Below are 20,834 nucleotides of genomic sequence, written 5' to 3'. Positions count from 1 at the left end.
CAAGATGATGAAGGACAAGGAAGCCTGGTGTGCTGCAGTCCAAAGAGTTGGACACAATTGAGTGATTGAACAACAACCAACATTACCAAAGATTTATGAACACAATTTAAAACTTGTAAATCTCACAATTGTGGGTTATGATAGTGCTCACATATCATGAAAATATGTAAAAAATTCAAATTTCACCCACTAGAGAGATCTGGATTAATTCCCTCAAATTAGTCAGAACAGTATTTAAAGAATGCAAAAGGGCAATGAAATACAACGTGCAGTTTATATGTGATGTCTATACCATATGAGACACTTTATTTGCTCATTCATTTATTCATATCTTAATTTTTTAAAATATATGTATAAGGAAAATTATAGAAGTGCTCCTATGCTTTTTTTTTTTTTTTGTCTGGAGAGAAAAATAAATGTAAATGCCCTTTACCCATCTCAGAGGAGATAATAAGGACTCATGCAAATATCGGGAAAGGGAGTGGCGTGATATACTATTTCAGAAAATCTTGGCTAGTGTCATACATACAAAATACTGAAGGAAAACTAAAGATGGAAGACCAATTAAGAATCAGTGAAATAATCTAGACAATAGACAAGTATTAAAATTTATGATAGTGGTCATGAGAAAGATAAAAAAGAAATGGATTTAGAAATATGTGAAAAAAGAGCAATTATCCATGAAATTAAAAGACGCTTACTCCTTGGAAGGAAAGTTATGACCAACCTAGAAAGCATATTCAAAAGCAGAGACATTACTTTGCCAACAAAGGTTCGTCTAGTCAGGGCTATGGTTTTTCCTGTGGTCATGTATGGATGTGAGAGTTGGACTGTGTAGAAGGCTGAGCACCGAAGAATTGATGCTTTTGAACTGTGGTGTTGGAGAAGACTCTTGTGAGTCCCTTGGACTGCAAGGAGATCCAACCAGTCCATTCTGAAGGAGATCAGCCCTGGGATATCTTTGGAAGGAATGATGCTAAAGCTGAAACCAGTACTTTGGCCACCTCATGCGAAGAGTTGACTCATTGGAAAAGACTCTGAAACTCCAGTACTTTGGCCACCTCATGCAAAGAGTTGACTCATTGGAAAAGACTCTGATGCTGGGAGGATTGGGGGCAGGAGGAGAAGGGGATGACAGAGGATGAGATGGCTGGATGGCATCACTGACCAGATGGATGTGAGTCTGAGTGAACTCCGGGAGTTGGTGATGGACAGGGAGGCCTTGCGTGCCTTGATTCATGGGGTTGCAAAGAGTCGGACACGACTGAGCGACTGATCTGATCTGATCCTTAAGGAAGATTTGCATGCACTATATTTTTTTTTTCCCCATTGGTCTTTGATAAGAATTTATATATCCATTTCACAACTAAAGCACATTCTTTTGCAGTAATGAAGGGAAACCAGCCTTAATTCCAGATCCACACTTGAGTATTCAGTTGACTCATGACTTCTGGTGGAAAATGCACAACCATACCAATGTTCACACAGGCAGATGGAGCATGAAAGAATAAGAGAAAGTGAGAAACCATTATAACTAAGGCATTCTTATTCTTTCTCATGTTCAGTTCAGTTTAGTCCCTCAGTTATGTTCAACTTTTTGCGACCCCATGAATTGCAGCATGACAGGCCTCCCTATCCATTACCAAATCCCAGAGTTCACCCAAACTCATGTGCATCAATCGGTGATGCCATCCAGCCATCTCATCCCCTGTCCTCCCCTTCTCCTCCTGCCCCCAATCACTCCCAGCATCAGGGTCTTTTCCAATTAGTCAACTCTTTGCATAAGGTGGTCAAAGAGTTGGAGTTTCAGCCTCAGCAACAGTCTTTCCAATGAACACCCAGGACTGATCTCCTTTAAGATGGGCTGGTTGGATTTCCTTGCAGTCCAAGGGACTCTCAAGAGTCTTCTACAACACCACACTTCAAAAGCATCAATTCTTTCGGCACTCAGCTTTCTTCACAGTCCAACTCTCACATCCGTACATGACTACTGGAAAAACCATAGCCCTTTTGAATATGCTATCTAGGTTGGTCATAACTTTCCTTCCAAGGAGTAAGCGTCTTTTGATTTCATGGCTACAGTCACCATCTGCAGTGATTTTGGAGCCCCCAAAATATAAAGTCTGACACTGTTTCCACTGTTTCCCCATCTCTCTCCCATGAAGTGATGGGACCAGATGCTATGATCTTCATTTTCTGAATGTTGAGCTTTAAGCCAACTTTTTCACTCTCCTCTTTCACTTTCATCAAGAGGCTCTTTAGTTCCTCTTCACTTTGTGCCATAAGGGTGGTGTCATCTGCATATCTGAGGTTATTGATATTTCTCCGGCAATCTTGATTCCAGCTTGTGCTTCTTCCAGCCCAGCGTTTCTCATGATGTTCTCTGCATACAAGTTAAATAAGCAGGGTGACAATATACAGCTTTGACATACTCCTTTTCCTATTTGGAACCAGTCTGTTGTTCCATGTTCAGTTCTAACTGTTGTTTCCTGACCTGCATACAGGTTTCTCAAGAGGCAGATCAGGTGGTCTGGTATTCCCATCTCTTTCAGAATTCTCCACAGTTTATTGTGATCCACACAGTCAAAGGCTTTGGCATAGTCAATAAAGCAGAAATAGATGTTTTCCTGGAACTCTCTTGCTTTTTCAATGATCTAGAGGATGTTGGCAATTTGATCTCTGGCTCCTCTGCCTTTTCTAAAACCAGCTTGAACATCTGGAATTTCACAGTTCACGTATTGCTGAAGCCTGGCTTGGAGAATTTTGAGCAGTTACATGGTTAAATTAAATGTAATCTGACAGTTAGCTTCTCTGAAGAGTAAGTGATACAAAAACATTAATCAAAGTTTGTTTGGTGGTGTTTTTATATAAGTAACTACATATTTATTTTCCAACAAATTCCCTGATGCATTTTGGAATAAATCGAATAAGATGGAAACATGTTATAAAATAATATAGAGGAGATGGAGAATCTTGACACACAGATTTCTATTTTGATTTCACCAGTACCTAGATTTGTGATCTTGGGCATGTTCCTTAAAGTTTCTAAAACTTATTTCTTTAATTATCATAATTGAAATTTATTCAAAGGTTAAGTAAGAGGATTCAATAAAATAATTTATGTAAATACAAAATACAAAGGCCAGCACCTGACACTTGGTAAACTCTAATAAATATTTTTGACTAACTTTATTTTATAGATAATATTATTAGAACTGCTTTGATAATATGGAGCTAGCTGAGTTGAACTGGAGAAGAGAGTTGACAGTCTTGGTTAGGTCACAGCAAAAATCCTCTTTGAATTGTCTTTGGGATTCACATCATTCATTTATTGAGATTGGAATGGAGCCATGTTAGCAAAAGTGTATTGATGTCCTGGAGTCTTCACAAAGTCCTAAGAGAAAAAACACTAATGACTTCAATACAGCCCTCCTGAGGGCAGAAGAGGCAGGGGACAGAGACAGATAATTTTGCCAGTGGGAGATTATTTTGCTCTTAGTCAGGAATCTGAACCCCTTGAGGGTCTTAATGATTTCCACAGAGAGGATTTCAGAAGGCCTTAAACTCAGTGAGGATTTTGGATACTATCTCATGGATACTGAAATCTCCATTGAAATAGTTTAAGCAGGGAGTCATAAGGGCAACAGTGGCTGATGCTATGTGACTAATGCATTGGCTGCATATGGGTGACCTCAAAGTGAGGAAAACTGCAAGTTCAGTGAATTGCCATTAACAGGAGACAAAGAATGAACAAAAAGGAGCAGGCATCTGTATTTTGAGACTGCATTTCTGGAAGAAAGTTAATATAATTAACAGAAATAGATAAGTTCAGATGAGGAGTTGCCTTATTGAAACATTAATTTTTTTTTTTAGGAAAAATGGTAGATAATCAACCTTCAAAGTAGCCTTGAGTTTATCAGAAATTATCTTAGTAATTCATTTCAAAGCAAAACTTTTACTAAGAAATTGTTCTTCATGGAGATCTATTTTTTTCATAAAATGTATCACATATATTCCCTATTAAATAACAGATCACATTCTAAAATCTTCAAGTATTATCATTCTTCTTCCTTTTGTAGCCAAAGATGCTTTTAGTTTTGAGTCATCTATATTACTTTTAATTTTTTAAATATCGTGTTGACAGCTGATTCTCAAGCACATAATGCATTAGGTCAGATTGTTAAACATGATTTTGAAAATAGTTATGCAATATTCCTTTTTGACATGTCAGTAAATTAAAATGATAAATGATTTTTATAGCATCTGAAAAATAAAACTGCAAAAATATTCACAGGATGTATAAAACTCATTATATGTTTTTAATGAAAAGCATTTCCAATTTTTATGAGTTTTTGCTTGTTAACAAATAATTCTGTTGGCACTTTCTGATATATATTTCTAGAAATCAGTATGCTATAATCATTTAATTATTTTGGATTTTTAAGTTTCAAATTATTCTATTTTTTATATTCCTGATGAATACTAAATTATTGTAATAGAACCCGATACTCCATTAAAATATTATTTTCAACATGATCATCACTGATAGCTATTAAAGAACTCTTCTCACTGAGCAAATTGGACTTAAAACCCACACATTTAATGTGTTTTTCAGAAATTTTACTCCATTCCAAAGATATTCAAGTTGCTCTCCTCAAATGCAAATGTGTAATTCATAATTTTATAACTAACTTGCTTCAAATGTCAAAAAATTCACTATTAGTGTAAAATACCATTAAAATTTGCTTTTTAATTTGCTGTCTAGGTGGGTCATAGCTTTTTTTCCAAGGAGCAAGTGTCTTTTAATTTCATGGCTGCAGTCACCATCTGCAGTGATTTTGTAGCTCCCCAAAATAAAGTCTTTCACTGTTTTGAATATTTCCACATCTATTTGCCATGAATTGATGGGACTGGATGCCATGATCTTAGTTTTCTGAATGTTGAGATTTAAGCCAACGTTTTCACTCTTCTCTTTCACTTTCATCAAGAAACTCCATAGTTCGTCTTCACTTTCTGCCATAAGGGTGGTGTCATCTGCATATCTGAGGTTATTGATACTTCTCCTGGCAATCTTGATTCTATCTTGTGCTTCATCTAGCCTGCCATTTCACATGATATACTCTCTGAATATAAGTTAAATAAGCAAGGTGACAATATACAGCCTTGATGTAATCCTTTCCCAATTTGGAACCAGCCTGTTGTTCCATGTCCAGTTCTAACTGTTGCTTCTTGACCTGCATAAAGATTTCCCAGGAGACAGGTAAGGTAGTCTGCCATTCCCATTTCTTGAAGAATTTTCCACAGTTTATTGTGATCCACACAGTCAAAGGCTTTGGTGTAGTCAATAAAGCAGAAGTAGATGTTCTTCTGGAACTCTTTTGGTTTTTTGATGATATAGTAAATATTTGGGAAAAGGTAATGGCACCCCACTCCAGTACTGTTGCCCAGAAAATCCCATGGATGGAGGGGCCTGGTAGGCTGCAGTCCATGGGGTCGCTAAGAGTCAGACATGACTGAAGCGACTTAGCAGCAGCAGCAGCACTAAATGTTTGCAATTTGATCTCTTGTTCCTCTGCCTTTTCTAAATCTAGCTTGAACATCTGGATGTTCATGGTTCATGTACTGTTGAAGCCTGGCTTGGAGAATTTTGAACATTTCTTAAAAGATGTTTGCTCCTTGGAAAAAAAGCTATGACCAACCTAGATAGCAAAAAAATAAAAAAGCAGAGACATCACTTTGCCAACAAAAGTCCACCTAGTCAGAGCTATGGTTTTTCCAATAGTCATATATCAAGTCAGACACGACTGAGTGATTTCACTTTCATGCATTGGAGAAGGAAATGGCAACCCACTTCAGTGTTCTTGCCTGGAGAATCCCAGAGATGGCAGAGCCTGGTGGGCTGCCATATATGGGGTGCCACAGAGTCGGACACAACTGAAGCTACTTAGCAATAGCAGCAGCAGCATATATGGATGTGAGAGTTGGACTATAAAGAAAGCTTAGCACTGAAGAACTGATGCTTTTGAAGTGTGGTGTTGGAGAAGACTCTTGAGAGTCCCTCAGTCTGCGAGGAGATCCAACCTGTCCATCCTAATGGAAATAAGTCCTAAGTGTTCATTGTAAGGACTGATGTTGAAGCTGAAACTCCAGTACTTTGACCACCTGATGCAAAAACTGACTCATTTGAAAAGACCCTGATGCTTGAAAAGATTGAAGGCAGGGGCAGAAGGGGATGACAGAGGATAAGATGGCTGGATGGCATCAGCAACTCAATGGACATGAGTTTAAGTAAGATCCAGGAGTTGGTGATGGATAGGGAAGACTGGCGTGCTGCAGTTCACGAGGTTGCAAAAAGTCAAACACAACTAAGCAAATGAACTGAACTGAACCATTAAAATATAAAATTTACAAAAATTTTCTGTTAGTGAAAATAGATATAAATTTAACATTTGATAATAAGTCATTTGCCATTTAGAAAAATTTAACTAGTCTCACCTCAGTATCTTGAGGGAGACTGGTTTCAGGACTTCTATGGATACCAAATTCATGAATGCTCAGGTCCTTTATATAAAATGGTGTAGTATTTGCATGTAACTTCCTGTATACTTTAAATCATGTCTAGATTACCTAAATACCTAAAAAAATGTAAATGCTATGTAAATAGTTGCAAATGCTATGGAAATTATTGTTGGTGCACAAATAAAATTCAAATTTTGCTGTTTGGAACTCCCTGGAATTTATTTCCAAATAGTTTTCATCCACAATTAGTTTAATCTGTGGATTTGGAATCCTTGGATATGGAATGCCAGCTGTATAGTAGATCTGTTACTACAGTTTGGAAAATAAGGTCATCTATGACCCTCTGGAGAAGGCAATGGCAACCCACTCCAGTACTCTTGCCTGGAAAATCCCATGGATGGAGGAGTGTGGTAGGCTACAGTCCATGGAGTTGCAAAGAGTCAGACATGACTGAGCGACTTCACTTTCACTTTCATGACCCTCCATGAAGCTTCCCTCGTGGCTCAGTGGTGAAGAATTCATCTGTCAAGCAGGAATTGCGGATTTGATCCCTGTGTTGGGAAGATCCCGTGGTGAAGGAAGGCAACTCACTCCAATAGTCTTACCTGGGAAATTCCATGGACAGACTAAGCAGGTGGGCTACAGTCTTTGGGGCCACAAAGAATCAGACACAGTTTAGCAACTGAACAGCAACAAAAACAATGACTCTCCACAGAATGCTATAGCTCTGAAAATATTAGCACTGCACATAAAAAGAAAAATCAGTATACCCACTTTAGGCCTTCATCACAAGCCCAGAAATGATCATACACATTACATAGAAATTTCCTCAAGCCCCTTTGTAATCTCTCGCCCTTCCCCGTTAATGTGTTTTATCTTTTCCCCACGTATATACTGATGTAACTTCTGGTACTACTAAAAGATTAGTTTTCATTTTCTAGAATTATATATAATTGGAATCACACAGTATTATTATTTGTCTATCTAATATAATTCAGTTCGGAGAAGGCAATGGCACCCCACTCCAGTACTCTTGCCTGGAAAATCCCATGGATGGAGGAGCCTGGTGGGCTGCAGTCCATGGGGTCGCACAGAGTTGCAGCAGCATATAGTTCAGTATGATGATGTGATTGTGTATATTGATTTCACCTTCAATCTTACTGTTGAGTATTCTTCTAGATGTATATAACAGTTGTTTTTATATATATATATATATACTTACCTGTTTATGAGTATTTTTTCCAGTTTTGGATTATTACAAATATAGATGCTGCATACATTTTTGTAGGAGTTTTTGTACAAATAAATGCTTTTTATTTTTCTTGGGTATTAATACCTAGGAGCGAAATATCTGAATTATGTAGTAAACATATGTTTAACATTTAAAAAGACAATCTATAGCAAGTGATATCTCATTTTGATTGTAAACTGGTCAGTCCAATGATTTTGTTTTTCTCAATAAGAATTTGTATAGATTTTTTACTATTCCTTCCTTCCATGAATGGTAGTTGTTGTTTTTCAGTTGCTCAGTTGTGTCTGACTCATTGCAACCCCATAAACTGCCACACACCAGGCTTTCATCTCCTTCACTATATCCCAGAGTTTGCTCAAACTCATGTCCATTGAGTGGATGATGCCATCCAACCATTTCATCCTCTGACACCCCTTTCTCCTCCTGCCCTCAATCCTCAGCATTAGGGTCTTTTGCATTTAGTCAACTCTTTGCATCAAATGGCTAAAGTGTTGGAGTTTCAACTTCAGCATTAGTCTTTCCAATGAATATTCAGGGTTGACTTCCTTTAGGATTGACAGGTTTGATCTCATTGCAGTCCAAGGAACTCTCAAGAGTCTTCTTCAGCTCCACAATTTGAAAGCATCAATTCTTCGGCCCTTAACCTTCTTTATGGTCCAAATCTCACATCCATACATGATTTCTGGGAAAGCCATAGCTGTGACTAGATGGCCCTTTGTCAGCAAAGTGATGTCTCTGCTTTTCACAGGTTGTCTAGGTTTGTCACAACTTTCCTTCCAAGAGCAAGCATCTTAGTTTTATAGCTGCAGTCCACAGCTATCCACAGTAATTTTTGAGCCCAAGAAAACAAAATCTGTCACTGTTTCTACCTTTCCCCCTTCTATTTGCCATGAAGCGATGGGACTAGATGTCATGATCTTAGTTTTTGAATGTTGAGCTTTTGGTAGAATATACCAATACAGCCATAAAAGCCTCAAGTTGTCCCTGTGGAAGGCTTTTAACCTAAATTCAATGTCTTTAATGGATGAAAGGGCTATTCAGATCATGTTTTTGTTGAGAAAGTTTTGTTACTCATATCTTTCAAGAAATTTGTCCATTTCACTTACATTGTTTGAATTATTAGCAAAGTGTTGCTTGTAAAGTTTCTTTATTTTCAGGAAGCAACAGTTAGAACTGGACCTGGAACAACAGACTGGTTCCAAATAGGAAAAGGAGTTCATCAAGGCTGTATATTGTCACCCTGCTTATTTAACTTCTATGCGGAGTACATCATGAGAAACGCTGGACTGGAAGAAACACAAGGTGGAATCAAGATTGACAGGAGAAATCTCAATAACCTCAGATATGCAGATGACACCACGCTTATGGCAGAAAGTGAAGAGCAACTCAAAAGCCTCTTGATGAAAGTGAAAGTGGATAGTGAAAAAGTCGGCTTAAAGCTCAACATTCAGAAAACGAAGATCATGCATCCGGTCCCACCACTTCATGGGAAATACATGGGGAAACAGTGGAAACAGGGGCAGACTTTATTTTTTTGGGCTCCAAAATCACTACAGATGGTGACTGCCGCCATGAAATTAAAAGACACTTACTCCTTGGAAGGAAAGTTATGACCAACCTAGATAGCATATTGAAAAGCAGAGACATTACTTTGCCAACAAAGGTTCGTCTAGTCAGGGCTATGGTTTTTCCTGTGGTCATGTATGGATGTGAGAGTTGGACTGTGAAAAAGGCTGAGCACTGAAGGATTGATGCTTTTGAACTGTGGTGTTGGAGAAGACTGTTGAGAGTCCCTTGGACTGCAAGGAGGTCCAACCAGTCCATACTGAAGGAGATCAGCCCTGGGATTTCTTTGGAAGGAATGATGCTAAAGCTGAAATTCCAGTACTTTGGCCACCTCATGCGAAGAGTTGACTCATTGGAAAAGACTCTGATGCTGGGAGGGATTGGGGGCAGGAGGAGAAGGGGACGACAGAGGATGAGATGGCTGGATGGCATCACTGACCCAATGGACGTGAGTCTGAGTGAATTCTGGGAGTTGGTGATGAACAGGGAGGCCTGGAGTGCTGCGATTCATGGGGTCGCAAAGAGTCGGACACGACTGAGCGACTGATCTGATCTGATCTTACCTGATTATCCCTTTAAAACCTGTTGATTCTATCATGATAGCATCTCTCTTGTTTCTTTGACAGTCTGGTTCTTCATTTTTTTTCCTGATCAGTCTGGATAGATGTTATCAATTTTATAAACTTCCTCAAGATGTACATTTTAGGTTAATTGATTTTTACTTTGTTTCTGTTTTCTACTTTCTGATTTTCACTATGATCTTTATTATTTCATTTCATTTATGTTGGATTTAATTTGCTCTTTTTAAAATCACCTTACCTCTTAAAGTGGAAGTGCATGTTTCATATTTGAAACTTTCATATTGTCTAATATAGTCATTTAGTACTACAAAATTCTCCCTTGGTAATGCTTTTGTGGCATCCAGCAAATTTTGTTATGCTGTGACTTTACTTTCATTCAGTTCAAAGTATTTTGGACCTTAGTTTTGATTTAGTTTTTGATCCCCAGGTTATTTAGAAGTATTTTCTTTATCTTCCAAATATTTGGAATTTCCAGATTTGGAGTTTCCAGATCTGTATTAGCATCTAATTTATGTTAGAGTTCCATTATGTTACGTTATGTTATGTTAAATAATACTCTGTATTATTTAAATCCTATGGATTTATCGTGAAGGAAATACAACCCACTCTAGTGTTCTTACCTGGAAAATCCTATGGACAGAGAAGCCTGTCTGGTTACAGTCCATAGGGGTGCAAAGAGTAAGACAAGACTGAGAGACTGAATGCACATGCATAGATTTATTGAGACTAGTTTTATAGTTGATCTTGGTAAATGTTTCCTGCACAATTGAACACAATATCCAGTCTGTTGTTTTTGGACAGATTGTTCTAAACTTGTCAATCAGGTCGATTTCATTGATAGCATTGTTCAGGTCTTTTGTATTCTCCCTGATTTCTTTTTACTTAAGTTACAGTTTATTGAGAGGAGACTATTGAAATCTCTCACTTTAATAATGGAATTACTTTGTTCTCCTTGCAGTTCTGTCAACTTTCCTTTCACATTTTTTGAAACTCTATTAGATGCATAAACATTTAGGATTATTCCACCTTCTTGATAAACTGACCCTTTAATAATTATGGAATGACATTCTATATCTCAAGTAATATTTTCTCTGTAATCCACATTGGCTGACATTTATATAGCCTCTTCAAGCTTTCTTTGGATTAAAATTAGCATAGTATAAATTTTATTCCTTTTAAGTTATTTATGTCTTTATATTTAAAGTGAATTTCTCATAAGCAACATACAGTTGGATGTTTCTTCCAAATCCAACTAAGAAAATTTTCCTTGAACTGGAATATTTTGACCATTTCATGTGATTGTTGATACTCTTAGGAGATTTATTGTGAGAAACTGGTTCACATGATTATGGAGGTTGAGAAGCGGCACAATCTGCTATCTGTGAACTGAATTATAGTGGTATAATTCAGTCCAAGTCCAAAAGCCTGAGAACCATATGAAGCAATGGTGCAAATATCAGCATGAGGTCAAGAGAAGATGACACGAGCTATCTCAGCTCAAACAGTGAGGCTAGAAAAAAAAGCAAAAATGTTTTTTCTCCAACTTTTATTCAATTAAAGCATTAATTGGTTTGCTGTCCACTCACAGTAGGGAGGACAATCTCTTTTTACTGAACTCACTGATTGAAATGCTAATCTCATCCATAAACACCTTCTCAGACACACCAAGAAATAATGTTTAATTTGGGCACTTCATGACCAGTGATTTTGTTTGTTTTTTAGTCAGTAAGTCATGTCTAACTCTTTTGTGACCCCATGGACTATAGCCCATCAGACTCCTCTGTCCATGGGATTTCCCAGGCAAGAATACTAGAGTGGGTTGCCATTTCTCCAGGGGATCCAGGGGATCTTCCCAACCCAGGGATCAACCCCATGTCTCCTGCATTGACAGGTGGCTTCTTTACCACTGAGCCAGGGCTGCTCTTATGTGAAGTGACATGTTAAACATCTCATACAGGGTCTCCTTTTTCTAAAAAATATCAACTATTCATACAGTGTAATCAGCCAAAAGCATATAATGAATGCACATACACACAGCACACAGGCACACAGCGCGCACACACACACATAGTTCTTTTTTTATGGAAAACTGTAACAAATTGTTAGTTTTAAAGATGGCCTCAAATTATTTGACTCTTCTCACGCTGACATTAAGTGAGGTCAGATTCCCTGAACACTGAATAGAGCCTGGCCTTAGAAAATTACTTGCATACTGTAGAAAGAATGATGCATGATTTTCCAAGGCTATGTCAGAAGAAGCCATGAAAATTCTGCCTCATTTGTTGGAATGCTCTCTCTTGGAGCCCTGAGATCCCATGTAAGACACATGACTCCCCTGAGACTGCCATGCTTTGAGAAACATAAAGACGCATAGCAACATTTCACGTAGACACTCCAGCCAGTATTCCAGCTGAGCTCATTCTTTGAGTCATATGAAGCCAGACATTGCAAATGAGAATAAGTCTCCAGATCTTTCTAGCTGCTAGCTTTTTCAGTTTCCATAATTCTTTAGGTCTTCCCAGGCAGAGTCTTAGATAGGGAGCGGGAACAAACAAGCTCCACTGTGCATACACCCAAATTTATGACTCAAGAAATCAATAAACATAAGGCAATCCTTGTTTTATGCCACTGAGTTTGAGACTCTTTTAAATAAAATGTAACCAACAGAACAACTCAAATATATTCAAATAATGCACTGAGACACACCCATTCTTAATAAAAATTTATATTATAATGTCTATTGATATAGGCTGATATCATAATGCCTAAATAATATATATCAAGGATTAAATTGTCATAGTCTATTTATTCACTTTTTTGATAGTCTGACTCACCTGATATTTCCAAAATTCTTCCAATCATAAGAGTCACCATGGGTATAGTAAAATATATAGTTTTTACAGGCTCTTCTTTTGAAGTTTCCAGTATACTAGGTTTGAGATAAAAATCCAGAGAGCTGCATTTTTAGCAAGTATTTGGGAACACTAGCTGAATACAAGGTTAAATTTAACCATCAGAAGCAGAAGTTATAAATCAATAGACCATTAAAAGTTCTTGACACCTACATTTGTAATCAAAATTTTGTACAAACATTATATATTTTCTTAAGAAATTGTGTAATATTTATTAGATTCCAAAGGCATTTCTGACCCCCAGATGAACAACCACAAAAGAAGTCAGTCTGAAGGAATCTTCAGAAGACCACACATTAACGTTTTTTCTTATATAAACTTAAAAAAAAAAACATTGATCAATGGTCACCTCAAAGCTAATATTCCTGACAAGTAATTTGAGTTCTATTATTTTTCCTTGCTGGTAGACTGGTAAAGTACAAAGCCATTCTCTTTAATATTTAAATAATCAAGATGTGAAACTAGACTAACATTTTAAAAATAAATCTCAGTTGTCCCAAGAAAGATAAATAAACAGAAATTTATTCCACCTCCTAATAATGATGAACCCAAGGTGCCTTATCCAGTGAACTAAGATTTTCCTCTGAAGAGATGAATTTTTTCAACTCTAACACATAGAGGAAGGAATGATCACAGGTCCCTAATACTGCATCATAGATCATAACCACACGCTCATTTCAGGCTGTAAAAAATTTCGAGCTGTGGTAACAAAATGTCTTTCTTGGCCATTGTTTCAGATTTATAGAATCACAAAACACTCACTCTTCCTGACATGAGAACCCTCTCCATCTAGTTACCTGAGACAGAATTTTTCACAGATCCTAGTAAGTGATAGTTATCTATGGAATTTAAAATTTGACTTCTCATGCACTGTTCAATCACATTTGCATAGTTATCTATCACTAAATACAAAATACTTCAAAACACAGTGGCTGAAAATAACAATAAGCACATATTATGTTACATGTTACTGGGTCAGGAATCCTACAGTAGCTTAGCTTTGTGGTTCTGGCTCAGTGTCTCTGATAAGGCTACAGTCAAGATGTCGGTCAGAATGGTAACCATCTGAAGCTCCGGCTATGGCTGAGAAAAACAGTCTTATGCATGAAGTCTTTTTGACCCCTACTCAGCTATGTAAAGAATAGGTCTTGGTCATGGAGTGCTTCTTTACCAAAATATAAAGGGCTCACACAGCTGGTAACAAGCTTACCACTTTATGTGGGAATCTCTTTCCTTGTTGGACACTCCATGAGTTCTCTTTTGTTTCTGCTTAAAGCTTGTGCCTCATGTGGCATCTGGCCAACTCCACAGTTATGTTTCTCTTCCTCAGGGAAGGGACAGGGTTCTTCCACTGTGGCACAAAGCTAATCTTGTTCTGTCTTTTCTATATATAAATGAAACTCTGTTCTATTCACTACTTGATTGAGTCGTGTTTCCCCTGGTGATTCCAATACCAAAATGCAATGGGCAGAAGTGTTTATGGCCCTCTCATAGGATTGGTAACTGGTACATGGTGCTTTACTTGACAGCTAGTGTTGAAGAATCCAATCCTATGGATTCTTGGTTGGAAATCCAGTCCTTATCTTGGTGAAAGTGTTAGTCACTCAGTCATGTCCAACTCTGCAATCCTCATGAAATGTAGCCTGCCAGGCTCCTCTGTCCATGGGATTTTCCAGGCAAGAATACTGAAGTGGGTAGCCATTCTCTTCTCCAGGGGATCTTCCCAACCCAGGGATTGAACCTAGGTCTCCTGCATTGCAGGCAGATTCTTTACCATCTAAGTCACCAGTGTAGAAAGACTCAGTTCATTTTCAGAGGGCCACCTGAATAATTTCATAGCACGGCAGCTTCTTTCAGAGCAAGTGATCAAAGAGAAATAAAAGATGAGGGCCAAGTGTTTATTGTCTCACATCAGGCATCAGTTTCCTAGAATCGTTTGAACAGTAAGCTCTCTTCACTTTGGTCCTCTTTACTGTCAATTTCCTTCAATGATTTGTAATAATTTGCATTATTTCCACAATACTGTACTGGTTACAAGATCTACTCTATTACATGTGGGAGGGGATCATGCAAAGGAATACCAAATGAATCCTATAAATGGGAATCACTGGGGCCATCTTTAAGGCTGCTCACATGCAGTCAAAGCATATATGTGGTTGGACACATTGAAGAAGTTGCCTAAAAGGTAATTGCAAAGTCAGTGTGAATAATCTTTTCAACAAAGTCCATCAGTCAGCTCCTTTATCTGCTCTTCCCTAATGACTTTCCCTCCATTTCATTTACCTCTTGCTAGGGCCACCTTCTGGATCTTATCATTATTAGAAATGTTTTAACTGTGAATGTGGAAGTTTCAGGTATCCCATTTCCTGAAACTCCTATTCTGGTTGCTAATTACCTTATTATTTTCTACAGATGTTGTCATTCAAAAATTTCCCGATAATCTTTACAGTTTCATCATCAGCTCATTTTCACATTCTCCAAAACAACTATTTCAAATCTTCTGGGAGAGTTTCAAATTTCGGAGACCACCTGATTCCTTCCACTTTCAGCAGTTCATCTTGCTTACTACTCAGCAAAGAAAGCAGACATACTAGATGGGGTGTTCTTAACATCCTTAAAGAACTAACGAACTTAAAGAACTGGGTCCTTTATGTTTCTTTCTTTCATTTTCCTTCTTTTATAATAGAGAGAAATCTTTCCCCGCTTCCTGGCCCCTGTTTCTATCTGGACCCTTCTGCCTTTGAATGTATTTTACTCTATTGAATTTTCTCTTTCTACCATATATTATCAGATTTTTCTTCTTATCGTTTTTTTCCCTATATAAATGTGATTCAGTACTTCCATAATTAAAAAAAAAAAAAACAGGAAGGGATGATTTGAACTCTGTTAAAGTATTAGAAAAAAAAATTAGCCATAGAGTAAAAATGATGGAGTTATAAATAGAAGGACTCTGGTGGTTTAATTACATGAAACTCAAATCTGCCTCATTTACCCCCAAGCTTCATAGTTCTCTTTACTGACAGGCCCCTTGAAAGACTTGTACAGACTCTCATCCTCCACTTTTTCTCATTATATCCACTTTAACATATTTAATCTGGCATATAGATCCTTATCACTACTTTAAAATGAACCCTGGAAGAACCTTACAAATAGAGAATCAACAAAAGAGCTGGTGGGAAAGAAGTGGGTGGAATTATTATCATGGCCCTTTAGAAAATCTAAACCTGTTTTAATATACTGTTCTGATTTCTTTTAAGTAAAGTTGTACCTACTTCTCTGTGTTCCAGAAGCTTTTCAAGAAGAGAAAGCTTTCTAACAATGAAATAAATCTTTCAATAGGAAACCTGGATAGGAAATGGTACAGCCCTTTTCCCTTGGATTCCAAAATTTAGGGACAGGAAACTCTGGCTTTCCCCATATAGCTTTGAGCATGGACAAATTAAAAGATTCAGGCAAACACTAATTTCTCAGTAGAAGATAACCTTTAAAATATAAGCAAATATTTGGAGGACCATAGAAGGAAAAAATGTAAAAAATCCTGTTGGCTGACAAGGGGGTTAGGTATTCATTCTTCATATGTGAACTTTTCAGTGAGCATGTACTATGCTGTAAGCACTGTGTTCATTCTAGTATGAGATGAAAATTGGAGACATCTTCTCGTGAGCAGTTATTTTTGGTTGTGCCCTGTCATTAAAAACTCTTCATTAGAGAGATAAGAACTCTTTTTCTTGCCCTTCAAGGAGGGTCTGAATACCCATATAGCTTAATATAGCTACTGGTATCAAACTGTATGATATTGGTAAATACCTTTCCATCAAGTTTGTATCCGTATAAAAAGCTTATAAATACCTTACCACATACTCAAACCCTAGAAAGTGAGAATTACATACCTAAAAACTTTATCCTCTGCCTTTCCAAGACACTGTGTAAGGTATGCAAATGCGTCTTGGAAAACTCAGCAGCAATCAGCTTGTGTTGTATCAAGACAGATACTGCCAGTTTCCTTCTATTCTCCCTATGGCTTAAATTTAACTTTTTCTCCCATTGAACTAAATGCCACATCTTCAAAAGAAAAGTATTTGAAGAGTCAAATTGTTGTGGCAGAAGTCTACGGAATCTGCATGAACAATTGCTAAAGCTATAATTTCCTAGGAGAGTTAATCAAGAAGGCATTGTGTAGTGAACAGAGGTGTACTTACGATAAAGCACATCCAGACTTCTCACAATTAGAAGGCTGAATCACAGTGGACTCTTTACTATTGTTTCCTTTTCCTTATTGAAAACCTATAACTAAATAGGGATACAAACAACTTTTGATTACCCATTTTCAAGAGACAAAGTTAGCCTAGATAAATTATACCCACAAATAAATCTAGAGTACAGTATTCTCTGGAGTCCTCTCTCCCAACAAATATTTCTCTAGAAATTTCTCTTGAAAATAAAATTACTTGATATTTACAGTTTCTTAATCTTTATGCTAATACTCTGCTGGAGAGGATAAGTCAAAAAAGGGGGAGAAGGAAAAGCATAGAAATATGGAGAAACATAAAGAAAGATCAAAAAGCATGTTAATTGTCAAAAGTACTGACTAGAATCTTGATGTTAACTATATGATAGTCTTTTATTCATTTATTTATTTACTGAACTCATGCTTCTATTTTTTAATTATTATTATTATTTGGCCATGCAGTGTAGTACGCGGGATCTTAGTTCCCTGAAATGAAGGTGTATCCATTCAGTCATGCCCAACTCTGTGAGAAACCACAGACTGTAGCCTGCCAGGCCATTCTGCCCATGGAATTCTTCAGGCAAGAATACTGGAGTGGGTTGCCATACCCTTCTCCAGGGGATCTTCCCAACCTGGGGATCAAACCCAGGTTTCCCTCATTGCAGGCAGATTCTTTACTGGCTGAGAGAGCTTAATTCCCTGACCAGGGATCAAACGTGCGCCCCCTGCATTGAGAGTGTGAATTCTTAACCACTGCACCTCCAGGGAAGTTGCTATGATAGTCTTTTAATTTGTTCTAATTTAGTCGTATTGCTAACTCTGGTTTTGGCTTCTTATCCAAGCACAGCTCCGACAATAATTTTGACCAGTTAGAAACGTCAACTACATTATTCCCAGATATTGATAATTAACAATTGATAACCAAATTCATTTCCATCCAAGCAAATTCCTTACTCTCAACTAGTAACTTGATTCTTTCTTCCCTGATAAAAAACAGAAACAACTGGAAAATAATTTAATTGCCTTTTCATTAACAAATCCAACCAACAGTCTATCTCAATTTATGTGTTGTTTTCTGTTTTCCACAAATGGGTGAATGATCCCAACAACTAAATCAAACCTTCCAGTGTGGCTAAGATCACCTTTCTATTCCACTCAAACACTTTGAACTATGTCATCAAGTTCTCCTCCACAAGAAAATACCCGTTATCTTGTAAGTATGCTCTACTATCTCTTGTACTTTAAAAAGATACTCCTTTGACCTCACAACCTTTTCAGACTACATCTCCTGCTTTTTTGTTCTCATTTATAGAAACAAAAATTATCAGAAAGATTTCTGTATCTGCTACCTTTATTTCTTAATTCCTATTCTTTTATATTCTTCTCCATCCAGCATTTTATCCCCAGCAACCTACCAAAGTTCTCTCACTGAATTCTTCTGTTTGAATTATTTTTTTTCATACCTTCTCTTTTTTTGAACTGTAGGCAGCATTTAAAAAAGAAGATGCTCCCTACAACATGAGTTACTGTCTTTACTTGGCCACTGAGTAAATACACTCTCAAGGTTTCCCTCCTACTACAAAGATGATTTTTTTCCCAGTCTCTTTTTGAGGTCTTTCTTATCTTCAAAACTCTAAATATGGATTCTGCAGACCTCAATCTGTACATCTCTCTTCTAACCACATTAATACATTCAGGTCCCCCTTTCTCTCTAGCCCCAACTCTTCCCTTACCTCTACACATAAAATTAGCACTATCTTCTCAATAGTAGATGAATATTTGAATGTTTGTAAGACGTAGACAAATAATCTGGGCTTAAGCAGATATGTCCATTCTCCCTCTTACAACTAACTCTTAACTCAGTGTTTCACATCTAGATTAGCATCTGCAAGTCATCTTGACTTGTCCCATTCTCTCTATATCAGAAAGTGCTTTAAATGTGGCTACCTTCAGAATAGATTCTCAATGCAAATGCTGCTCACTTCTTTATTGCAAACATCCTAAGCAATCCCACCATCCACCCGACCTGGACTCCCACATGTGTGCATGCTAAGTTGCTTCAGTCAAGGCCAAATATTTGCAACTCTATGGAGTGTAGCCTGCCAGGCTCCTCTGTCCATGAGATTCTCCAGGCAGGAATACCGGAGTGGGTTTCCATGCCCGGAGTCTCCAAGGGATCTTCCTGACGCAGGGAATGAACCTGTGTCTCCTAGGCTCCTGTCACTGACCTTCATCTTTCCTATTTCTCTCCCTGTAGACACTTTCCCAGATAAGAATAAGGAAATCCTTTTGAAAATGTAAATTAGGTCTTGGTACATTTCTGCTCAAAACCTTTCCACAACCTCCCATAAACACTAGAATAAACTCTACTTATCTAAATTTCATAGACTGTAAACCCTCCCGTGCCCAAATCTGTGGCTATATTTCTAGAAGTTTCTCCAGCCATTCTCCAAACATATTGGCCTTCTAGAAATTTTTTACTCACTTCAAGCTTATCTCTGTTGTTTCATGTCAGGTTCTAACTGTTGCTTCTAAACCGGCATAGAGATTTCTCAGAAGGAGGTAAACTGCTATTTCCATCTCTTTAAGAATTTTCCACAGTTTGTTGTGATCTACACAGTCAAAGGCTTTGGCTAGTCAATCAAGAAGAAGTAGACATTTTTCTGGAACTTTCTTGCTTTGTCAATGATCCAAAAAATGTTGGCAATTTGGTCTCTGATTCCTCTGCCTTTCTAAATCCAGCTTAAACATCTGGAAGTTCTCAGTTCATATACTCCTGAAGCCTCGCTTGGAGAATTTTGAGCATTACTTTGCTAGCATTTGAGATGAGTGTAATTGTGCGGTAGTTTGAACATTCTTTGGAATTGCCTTTCTTTGGGGTTGGAATGAAAACTGACCTTTTCCAGGCCTGTGGCCACTGCTGAGTTTTCCAAATTTGATGGCATGTTGAGTGAGCACTTTCACAGCAGCATCTTTTAGGATCTGAAATAGCTGAACTGGAATTCCATCACCTCCACTAGCTTTCTTCATAGTGATGATACCTAAGACCCACTTGACTTTGGACTCCAGGATGTCTGTCTTTAGGTGAGAGATCACACCATCGTGGTTATCTGGGTCGTGAAGATATTTTTGTATAGTTCTTCTGTGTATTCTTGCCACCTTTTCTTAATATTTTCTGCTTCTGTTAGGTCCATACAGTTTCTGTCCCCTATTGTGCCCATCTTTGCATGAAATGTTTAGCATCTTCAGTTTTGTGTATTTGCATTTTCTCTTTTACTCAACCAGTATACTTATTACTCTCTTTCATTACCTTCATTTAAATTACCATTAATCTCTACTCTTATCTATGTCTTTGTCCTCAGTCAAGATCTGTGTATAGAAATTTACATCCATCTATTAGATTACTTATGAATCAGGTCAATGTGGACTTGCACAAGAAACTTAAACTACATATATTCCAAACAACTCATCAGTTCAGTTAGTTCAGACACTCAGTCATGTCTGACTTTTTGCAACCCCATGACTTGCAGCAAGCCAGGCCTCCCTGTCATCACCAACTGCCAGAATTCACTCAAACTCACATCCATCGAGTCAGTGATGCCATCCAGCCATCTCATCCTCTGTTGTCCACTTCTCCTCTGGCCCCCAATCCCTCCCAGCATCAGAGTCTTTTCCAATGAGTCAACTCTTTGCATGAGGTAGCCAAAGTAATGGAGTTTCAGCTTTAGCATCAGTCCTTCCAGTGAACACCCAGGAATGATCTGCTTTAGGATGGA

The sequence above is a fragment of the Bison bison genome, unplaced genomic scaffold, assembly GCF_000754665.1.
Source record: "Bison bison bison isolate TAMUID 2011002044 unplaced genomic scaffold, Bison_UMD1.0 scf7180017864035, whole genome shotgun sequence".
Classification (NCBI taxonomy): Eukaryota; Metazoa; Chordata; class Mammalia; order Artiodactyla; family Bovidae; genus Bison; species Bison bison.
Note: the sequence above shows the minus strand (reverse complement) of the source record.